The sequence below is a fragment of the Elephantulus edwardii genome, unplaced genomic scaffold (genome assembly GCF_000299155.1).
Source record: "Elephantulus edwardii isolate Elephantulus edwardi_28Jun2011 unplaced genomic scaffold, EleEdw1.0 scaffold00116, whole genome shotgun sequence".
In the NCBI taxonomy this organism is placed as follows: domain Eukaryota; kingdom Metazoa; phylum Chordata; class Mammalia; order Macroscelidea; family Macroscelididae; genus Elephantulus; species Elephantulus edwardii.
The window spans coordinates 8885907-8895018 of record NW_006399866.1 but is presented as its reverse complement, the minus strand read 5'-3'; positions in this window follow the sequence as shown (position 1 = coordinate 8895018).

Genomic DNA, 9112 nt, shown 5'->3' with positions numbered 1-9112 from the left:
TACTGGCCCTAGTCAAGTCCCTTCCCTTGGGGGATCCTCGATTTCCCCATGTGCACGCACAAGGCACTTGATATGGTGATGTAATGTGGTGTGCCAGTTCACAGCCTGGTGGTGCTGTGATGTTGGATAATTATTACCTTCTGGTGGCCAGGAAGGGAAAGGCCAGGAGGCCAGAGAACCTGTGCAGAAGGCTGGCGTGTCACTCAACTCCGGAATCTTGGTTTGTCCTGGCTGGCAGCCAAAGCACTCTTTTTAAAGCCTAATTTGGACCACCTCCTGCTGCAGCTGAATAGCCTGCATGGCTCCCCACTGCTTGTGGCAGCACAAACACATTATAAACTGGAGTCATGCAATCGGAGTAGGACAACGGGTCCTGAATCATACTCCTGGATCTCCCTTCAACTTTTGACTCTCCTTAGAGAGCTCTGAGGTACCTTCTTGCTTCTATGATACCCTGTTTGAGAACCACTGCTTGTGGACTGAAGACCAAACTCCCTAGCATCACTGCCTGCACTTCTCTCCAGCCCCTGGGTGACTCAAACCCCACTACACCCTGCTCCTGACTGCTCTAGAAACAAGCTTTGTAACTCGGCCTCTCAGAGTCTTTGCAGATGCCATTTCTGTTTCTCCAACTCCTTTCTTCCCTTTTTGTAGTTGTTGTTGTGTACCATGAAGTTGGAATTGACTCATAGCTGACCCTCCAGCGAGTTTTCAGAGGCACTAAATTTCTTGAGAATTCCCATCTTTCTCCTGTAGAACAGTTGGTGGATTTGAATCACCTGCTTTTGGGTTGACAGCACCCACTAGGTCTCAACTCCAGAGGCCTGAAAGAGCATTACCTTCTCCAACAACCTCCATGACACCCCCTGTGGACTCCTTGCTCCTCTACATTTCTTAGGCTCTACAGGGTTTGGAGGCAAGAAAACCCAAGAGGGGTGGTTAGGAGGGAGCAAGATGAAAGATGTAGCAAGTAGAGAAGGGTAGAAAGAAAGAAGGGATCTAAATGAAAGAAAGGCAATGGAGATGTGGAACAGAAACAGGGAATGAGGAAAGGTGAGAAACGAGACGATGTGAGGCTGGTGCAGGGCCTCTCAACCAGCCTCCCCTCAGCCCTCAGAGTTACAGCTCATGTTGGGGCCAAGCCCATTCCTCTCAAGCTTGAGTGGAGAATGGGGATCCAGGAGCCCCATTTAAGGGCCTAAGGTGGTCACCAGACCCTGGTATCTAGAAATAGGGGACAACAGACATGAGCGGCCACTCACCCTACAGGTCTTTTTCCCCGGGTCCTCTTGGTAAAGTGTGAAGTCAGAGTTGATCCAGGGTTACCCGAGACACCCTGAGTGGATGCACAGAGGTAGAATGGGGCTTAGCAGAGCTGTCACAGAGCTGGGAAAGTCATGGCTGAGTCTTACTGCTGCTCTTGGCTCAGCCAGCCTGGGTACTATGAGTTCTGCAACTCAGAGCTCTGCTCCCAGATGGTCTACTGCCCTGGGCTAATTCCACAGGGTGAGTCAGACTCCCTTAAAACCCCTTAGAGGTGTGGCAGGGCCACCAGAATTCAGGCTTTAGTCTGCTGTCTTTACAGGGGCCTCAGACATGGCCAGGCCTCACCCCACTCACTGGCTCCTTGGATTCCTTTGCCTCATTCTTTTCCCCAAGAGCCAGGATGAGCAGACAGAAAGGCTTTGGGATCAACTCCATCTGAAACCTCCCTGTACAGGAGTCAAAAGAGGCAGAACCAGGTGGACAAGGGGATAGTCATCTGGGGATGTCCTTGGGCCTAAGCATTTACCTGGATCTAAGCAAACACTGTAGGCCTCTTCTTGGGGAATCCATGCTAGTTCCTGAGTGTTCAACGTTTATTGAACCCTGACTTCATGCTTGGCTCTGGAGCCGAGGTTGGCGCCTTAGAGAATGTGGCCAGGCAAGGTCACTGTGAAAGCCACAGGAAATGAGGCAAGGGAAAAGGAAATAGAGCTGTAGATGGAAGCAGCATATTGCAGATACTCATTCATTTGCTTAGCCATTCACTCATTCATTCAAGAATACTTTCAAGGAGCTTCTCTGGACCCAGCCTGAACATAAGGATGAAACAATGGCTCAAGATCAACATGCCATGGCAGAAAAGACTTGGTTTCAGAACACATTGGTGTCAACCCTGGCTCTGCTGCCCAGCAGTTCTGGGGTCTTGAGTAATTACTTCCCTCTCTGGCCCCTAGTCTGTTCATATGAAAACTCTCCACTCCAAGAAAAAGCCACTCACAAGGAATTGGGTGTCTGAAGCTGTAAATCTTTATGAGGGAGACGGTCTCTTTCATCTTTCTCCATTAGAGCAGCACCTTCCTCCATTCCATCAGCAGCCCAACAGGGCACCTTAAAAATAGGTGTCTCTAGGGAGCTCTGGTGGCCTAGTGGCAAGACGCTACACTGCAGTCCCAGAGGTACGTGGTTCAAATCCACCAGATGTTCTGCTGGAGAAGGAGGGGGCAATCTCCTCCTGTACCAGTCAGATCTGATTTGACGGTACACATAAAAATAATACAATAAAAATTGTTTTAAAAAGTGGGTGTCTGAGGGAGCTCTGGTGGCCTAGTAGCTAGAAGCTGCACTGCAATCCCAGAGGTAGCAGTTCAAATCCACTAGATGCTCTTCTGAAAAAAGAGGGACAATCTCCGCCCATACCAGTTAGATCTGATTTGACAGTACACACAAAAAATAATTTAAAAAAATTTAAAAATACCCAACTGGGTATTTTTACTGGGGGAATTAATCATGGGATCACACAATTTGATGGGGAGGTTAAGGGAAATGGGAAAGAACTGGTGTGAGAAAGAATGTATTTGAATATTATAAATTAACTAGTATAATAATAATAATAAAAGAAGGGGGGAACCCACAAAAAACAGGTGTCTTAGACTGAATTCTCCAAAGAAGCAAAATCAGTGAAGATTATACATAAGAGCTAGAGATTTATCTCAAAGAAATGGCTCATGAGCTTACAGTGGGAAGCCATTCACAGGATCATGGCTTAGAGCTCAGCAGGAAGGCTTCTTCTGACCCGTGGGGTTGTGGAGGCTGATGAATCTGAGGTTGGCAGGTTGGCCACTGGTTCAAATACAAAGAACTGGAAGTGATGAGGATGAGCCAGATGCAAGATTCAAATGAAGCAAATGCAGGAGAGTTTTGCCAGACTTTATATAGATTTGATGTAGGCCACACCCCTGCTGGAAACCACTTTCAGTTGATTGGTTGCTCATGGTTGATCTCATCATAGAGATTTTACATTCGATCTTATCAAGAGAATGACTACACCATAATGCCAAGCCAGAGAATCATAGGCAACTAAGTTACACTGAGAAAATCTGCAGTCAGGGACTTTTCTAAATTATTAAGAAGCAATAATGTTTGTTTGAGGACTAAGGGGTGACTAACTCAGGTCTTTTCAATTACTTGCTATGCATGTGAGAGCTGGCCAATGAATAAGGATGACAGAAGAACTGATGCCTTTGAGCTGTGATGTTAGAGAGCTGAACATCCATTCCATGGACTGCCAATAAAACAAATAGGTTTTGGATTTAGTGCAGTGAGCATGCTCCATGGATGTAAAGATTATAAAGTTTTGTCTCACATATTTTGAGCCTATTGCTAAGGAGAGGCTATTCCTTATAGAGGGATATCAGCTTGGAAAGATGAAGGATTAACAAAAGAGATGAAGACCTCAACCAGATGAATTGACACAGTGACTGGTGCCGTAGTCTTGAGAGTATCAGAAATTGTAAGGATGGCACAGGATAGGACCGAATTCAGATCTGTTGTTCATAGAGTCCCTGTAGATCATACATGACTCAATGGAACCTAACAATAACAACAAGAAATTGCCATACAACAGTAACCGTCACAACCAAAAGCAGAATTGTGCTCTTACGTGGATGATCAGTTTAGGTCGATCATCATGCACAGCTCTGGAGTCCAAGTGGATCCTGGAGGGCTGGGAGTTTTAAATCCTTTCTTCCTATTGGCCCCCAATTTTTGTTGAGCTGGGTGGGATTGATTTCTTCTGAGAAGGCTGGAGGACCAGATGGGAATATGATTATTAGTAACCATTGAGAGAAAAGTAGCCATTTCTTAAGCACCTATTTGCTATTTGTGAGACCTTAGGCTAGGCACTCTGTCTAATTTAACCTTTCTCAGACCAGGCATCACTGTTTTACTTCACAGAGGGAAAATAATTCAAAGGAGAAATCATTAGAAGAACTCATTCCTGCCCCCCCAAAGTGTTCACACCAATTCCTTGTAAGGACTGAGAAGCTGGTGGCATAGGGGCACGAGAGGATACTTGTGCTTTTTATTTTTTAGCCTTCTATATATAAACACACATACTTATTTTTTTGCAGTAAGCATGTAATTAAGTTTTTTAAATTAATTAAAAACATTTTGTGCTAAGAATAACACTATATAGAAATGTAGAATAGATCAGAAAAGGATTGGAAAAGTCAGACCAACTTTTGCTGAATCCCTGCCATGTCTCTAGCTTTCTTTGCAACCTGGGCCCACCCTTCCCTCTTCCACAAGGACATACAGGCAGAGGCCACACCTGAAAACTAACTGGACTGCACTGAGGTAAAAAATTGTCCCTCCATGATCAATATGCTTTGATCGTTGGTCTATTCAGATATATTGAATCCAGATATGTTGATCTTTGATCTTTGTGTTTGAGCCAGATATTTTGAATAATTTCAAAAATTAAACTCATTACCATCAAGCTTTTTCTGACTCATAGTTATCCTACAGGTCAAGGTAGCTGCCCCATGGGTTCTATAGCTGCTAATCTTTACAGAAGCAGACCACCACATCTTTCTCCTGTGAAGCAGCTGGTGAGTTCAAACCTCTGATGTTTGTGGTTAGCAGTTGAACACTAACCACTTCATGCATCACCAAGGGTTTATTTTCATTTTCTTAAACAAAAAGAAATTAAATGAAATACCATAAGAGTATATTACCCTTGCACCATCCCTGCAAGCCATGCAGGCCTGTCACAGCAGCCCTGCCTGAAGGTCCCACAGCCCCAGCACCCTACCCCGGATATTCTGGGCCTAGCATCAGGAGGGCAGTGTGTACCAGTGTTCAAGACCTCCAGCAGCGTCAGCTTCTGACTCTGGCAACCTGCATCTCATCCTAGAGCCTCAGCAAGCTCTCCTTCTCTATGAGTCACGGGATGATGAGTGACCCCAGGAGACCTATGGGTAAGAGTTGTCTTGAACATAGAGCCCACAACACAGGCACAGGGCCATGGGCCCACGCTGGGGAAAGTGGGCGGTGGTCTCGCCCCTGGAGCCTCTTGGGTTCCTTCTGGAGTCAGGGAAATTTGCTACTCAAATAGAATAAACATCTTTTTTTTTTTTAGAATAAACATCTTAGGGAAATATCATTTTTAAATATAATAAAAAAAGAAAGAAGACTAAATTTCTAGGTCTAATAAATTGTATCCCAAAATATTCATAAGTTAAAGGTATGAATTGGACATCAGGAAAGGCAGAAGCCCAGGGAGATAGAAACCATGATCATTTCTCTTTTCTATAAGGTAAAAAAGGGAGTCCAGCAATTACAGACTAATGAATGCAATGTTAATTGTCAAGTAAGTTCTAGGACAAATTAATTTTTTTCTTTTTATATGCCCCCCCTCAATTGTCTGAACCTTGGATGGTGGAGAGCAAGGCCTCAAACCGTTTCACCACTGCTCTTGCAAGCCCTGTAGGAGTGCACAGGATCTCTCCAGACCCCAGCACGTTGGAGGCTTGCAGTAGGACAAATTATTAAGGAGGTAATTTGAGAGTCCTCAGAAAAGAATTGCTGTGTGGGCCATGGCAATTCGATCAAGTCACTCTTACTCCTTTCCTTTAATAACAGGACAGCTGGGCTCCATCCAGACACTATACAATGAATAAGGAGGTAGAGATATTGACTGTATTATTCGGCCAATTAACTGGGCTATCCTGTGAAACCATTACCATAAACCTCCAGACCTAGGAACCAAATCCCATAAGGTGTTTGATTGTATCTAAGCACTCTCAACAGCTTAATCTTTTATTGCTGTTGTCATCGATATATTTATCACCTAATTTTTGTTAGTTCAGCTTTTCACAGGTGTACAACTTACTGACAGCAATTACAATAATCGACTGTGCAACCCTACTCTTAATCAATTTTCCCATCACCATTAACTCCTTGTCATCCCCCCTCCCGTCCCTGGTAGCCACCAACAATCTTTGGTCTCTATACATTTTTCCTTTTCCCCCCGCAATTTGAGTTTGGAACACAGAAGCTTGCTCATAAGATCCTCAGATGTCACAGGGGCAGAATTCATGTTTTGCGCAGTAGAAGCAGGACTTTCAAGACTAGAGGGCTGGACAAAATCCAAAAGAGTGACATTTAATGAGCATAATCTAAGGGCCTTGCCTGTGTTTCTGAAGAATCCATTATGCATGTACTGGAGAGGGGAGGGAGAGTTGGCTGGACAGCAGTTCATGGGAAAAAGCTCTCACTGAAAAGTCAATGAGTCACCAGAATAACTTAGCTGTGGAAAAGACAACTGCCTCCAGGAATGGGAGGCTGCGTCACTTGAGAATGAGCATCCAGAAAACTGGAGGTGACAGTACCTTTCAACTTGGCCCTTGTCAGGACAAACTGGGAGCATCTCTGGTCCCCACACTTTAGGAGGGGATTAATAACTAATAACAAGTGGTAGTTCATTCCTGTACAAGTGGCCCAGATTACTAAGAAACCACCAAGACTAAGGGCTGTTGTTCACAGGCCAGGAAACTCTTGGGGAGCTCTGATCCCTGCAAGCAAAGAGCTGCAGAAAGGTCCCTGACAAGGTGCATCAAAGGGCAGCACTAGGAGGCCGGCTTGGGGAAGTGCAGGAAGGTGTCAGTCAAAGCCCCTTGGGGAGCAACTAATAGAACTTACTGGAGCTTGTTCAGCAAAAAGGAATTTACTCTAAGGAAGTAGGTGTCTTTCAGGACCTGGAAAGCAGGAGGGCCACTTAAGGGATTTCCTCCAGAGCTAGAGAGCTGTCGAGAACCAGGCAGTTTGTCTCCCTCTCCTCTCTGCTTACCTTCCTGCCACAGTACAGCTTTCTCTATTTCTCAGGACACCAATCCCCACTCAGGACCCCCAGGCCCACTGCATAATAGGAGGAGGGCAGGAAACAGGGGAGAGGACAAGGAAGCCAGGAAGAGAGAAGAGAGATAGGCAGGGGCAACAACAGGTAGGTTTTGATGATTAAAGAATAAGCTACAAACGCCAGGTTCCCACTCTTCTGCTTAAGAGTCAGAAGACCACCAGAAGTAAGCACTCCCTAGTACAGTACTGCCCTCTCCAGAGTTAACGACTCTTCTTTCTAATTTGAGTGGTTCTCATTCCTCTTCTTTATAGTTTTACTACGTATATGTGTATGCTCGCTTAAGAAATGGAGTTTTACATGTATTAATTTTTGTATGGGAGTATCATGTCTATCACAGGCAACTCGATGGCATAGAACACTACCACCCTTGCCTACCCCACCTTCTGGAACAATGCTTTTGGCTCAGTGTATATGTGTGTGAGATGTTTGTATGTGCTTGTGTGTAGCTATATTTCTCTGGTTAGGTGGTGCTCCACTGTTTAACTACTCAATCACTTACTTCTACTAGCTTAAACAACTAGGGAGCTCTGGTGACCTAGTGGGTAATCAGTTGTGCTTCCAACTCAAAGGTTGTTGTTTGTTTGTTGTTATGTGCCAGTCGTTTGCAACTCATAGCAACCCTATGTACAACAGCCCTAACTAAACCCTGCAGCATTTCTTAAGCTCAAGGAACTGAAGAACAAATTCAAACCTCGAGTTGCTACAATCAAGGATGCTTTAGACAGAACTCAAAGGTAGGCGGTTCAAATCCACCAGCTGTTCTGTAGGAGAAAGATGGGCCAGCTTCTCTCGTGTGATTTACAGCCTCTGAAAAGACACGTGGCGGGGAGGGTGTTGGGTCAGCTCTGAGTTGGTTCCAAATGGACCGAAATGCAGTTTTTGTTTTACTTTTTGGGTTGTTTCTAGCCTTTTAGAAGTACAAACTGTGCTGGTGAGCTCAGGCTCATAGGTATTACTGCAAGCGGGGTTGAATGATTGTAGGACGTACCCACCTCCAACTCTTAGGTAGCACAAGACAGACATTGACTCAAGAGAGCTTCATAACAGTGGAAATTGTCCCTACAATGGAATGGGTTGTCCTGTGGGACTGTGAGGTCCCTTTCACAGTGGTGTGAGGTAGAGGGCAAGGGCAAGAGGCCATTCCATGAAGTTTTCACGCCCACTCCTTCAATCCTTCATAGTCACATTTAAAGAATGAGTTGGGATCATTGGCATGGATTTGAATCTTTGCTCCCTTAGTTATTAGCTGCTTGACCTTGTGCAAGTCACCTCCTTCTCTGAACTTCCAGTTTTCTCTTTGAAATTAACTAGGCTGTGTACCCATAGTAGGTTCAGAGAAAACTGAAGAACCTTGAAAGGCAGGGACTTCAAGGAAAAGAAGAGAAACTTAAGGCTTCTGTGGGTCCCAGGTCACCCACAGGTGATGAGGTGGCGGTGGGGAAAAATCAATGCAGTGTTCATCCTGGACTTCCTGGAAGAACCTTCCTCCCCTAACAACCTGGGCTGAGGTGGGAAAGAAGGAGAACATGCCAGGCTTCCTGAGGAGGAGACAATCAAGTGTATGAAATGTCCCAACAATCCCAGTGGGAGAGGCTCCTTGAACACCACCATGACAACCCTCACAAGTAGATCCAACTCTGCAGATGCAAACCCAGCCTAAACTCGGGATTGGCCACCCTCTCAGTCTCCAAGGGGCAGCTCACTAGGCCCAAGGCATCCCTGGGCTGTGGCTCCTTGTGAGCCTGGTAAAGAACGCACAGAGCTTCACGTCTAGGTTTTAAGCTGCTGGGACAAAGGTGGTTGTTGTTGTTATGTGTTGTCGAGTCTCTTACGACTCATAGCGACCCTATGTACAACAGCCCTAAACCCTGCTCTATCCTGTGCCAATCTCATTGCCTCTGACACACCCATCCCGATTACCCCAGTCAC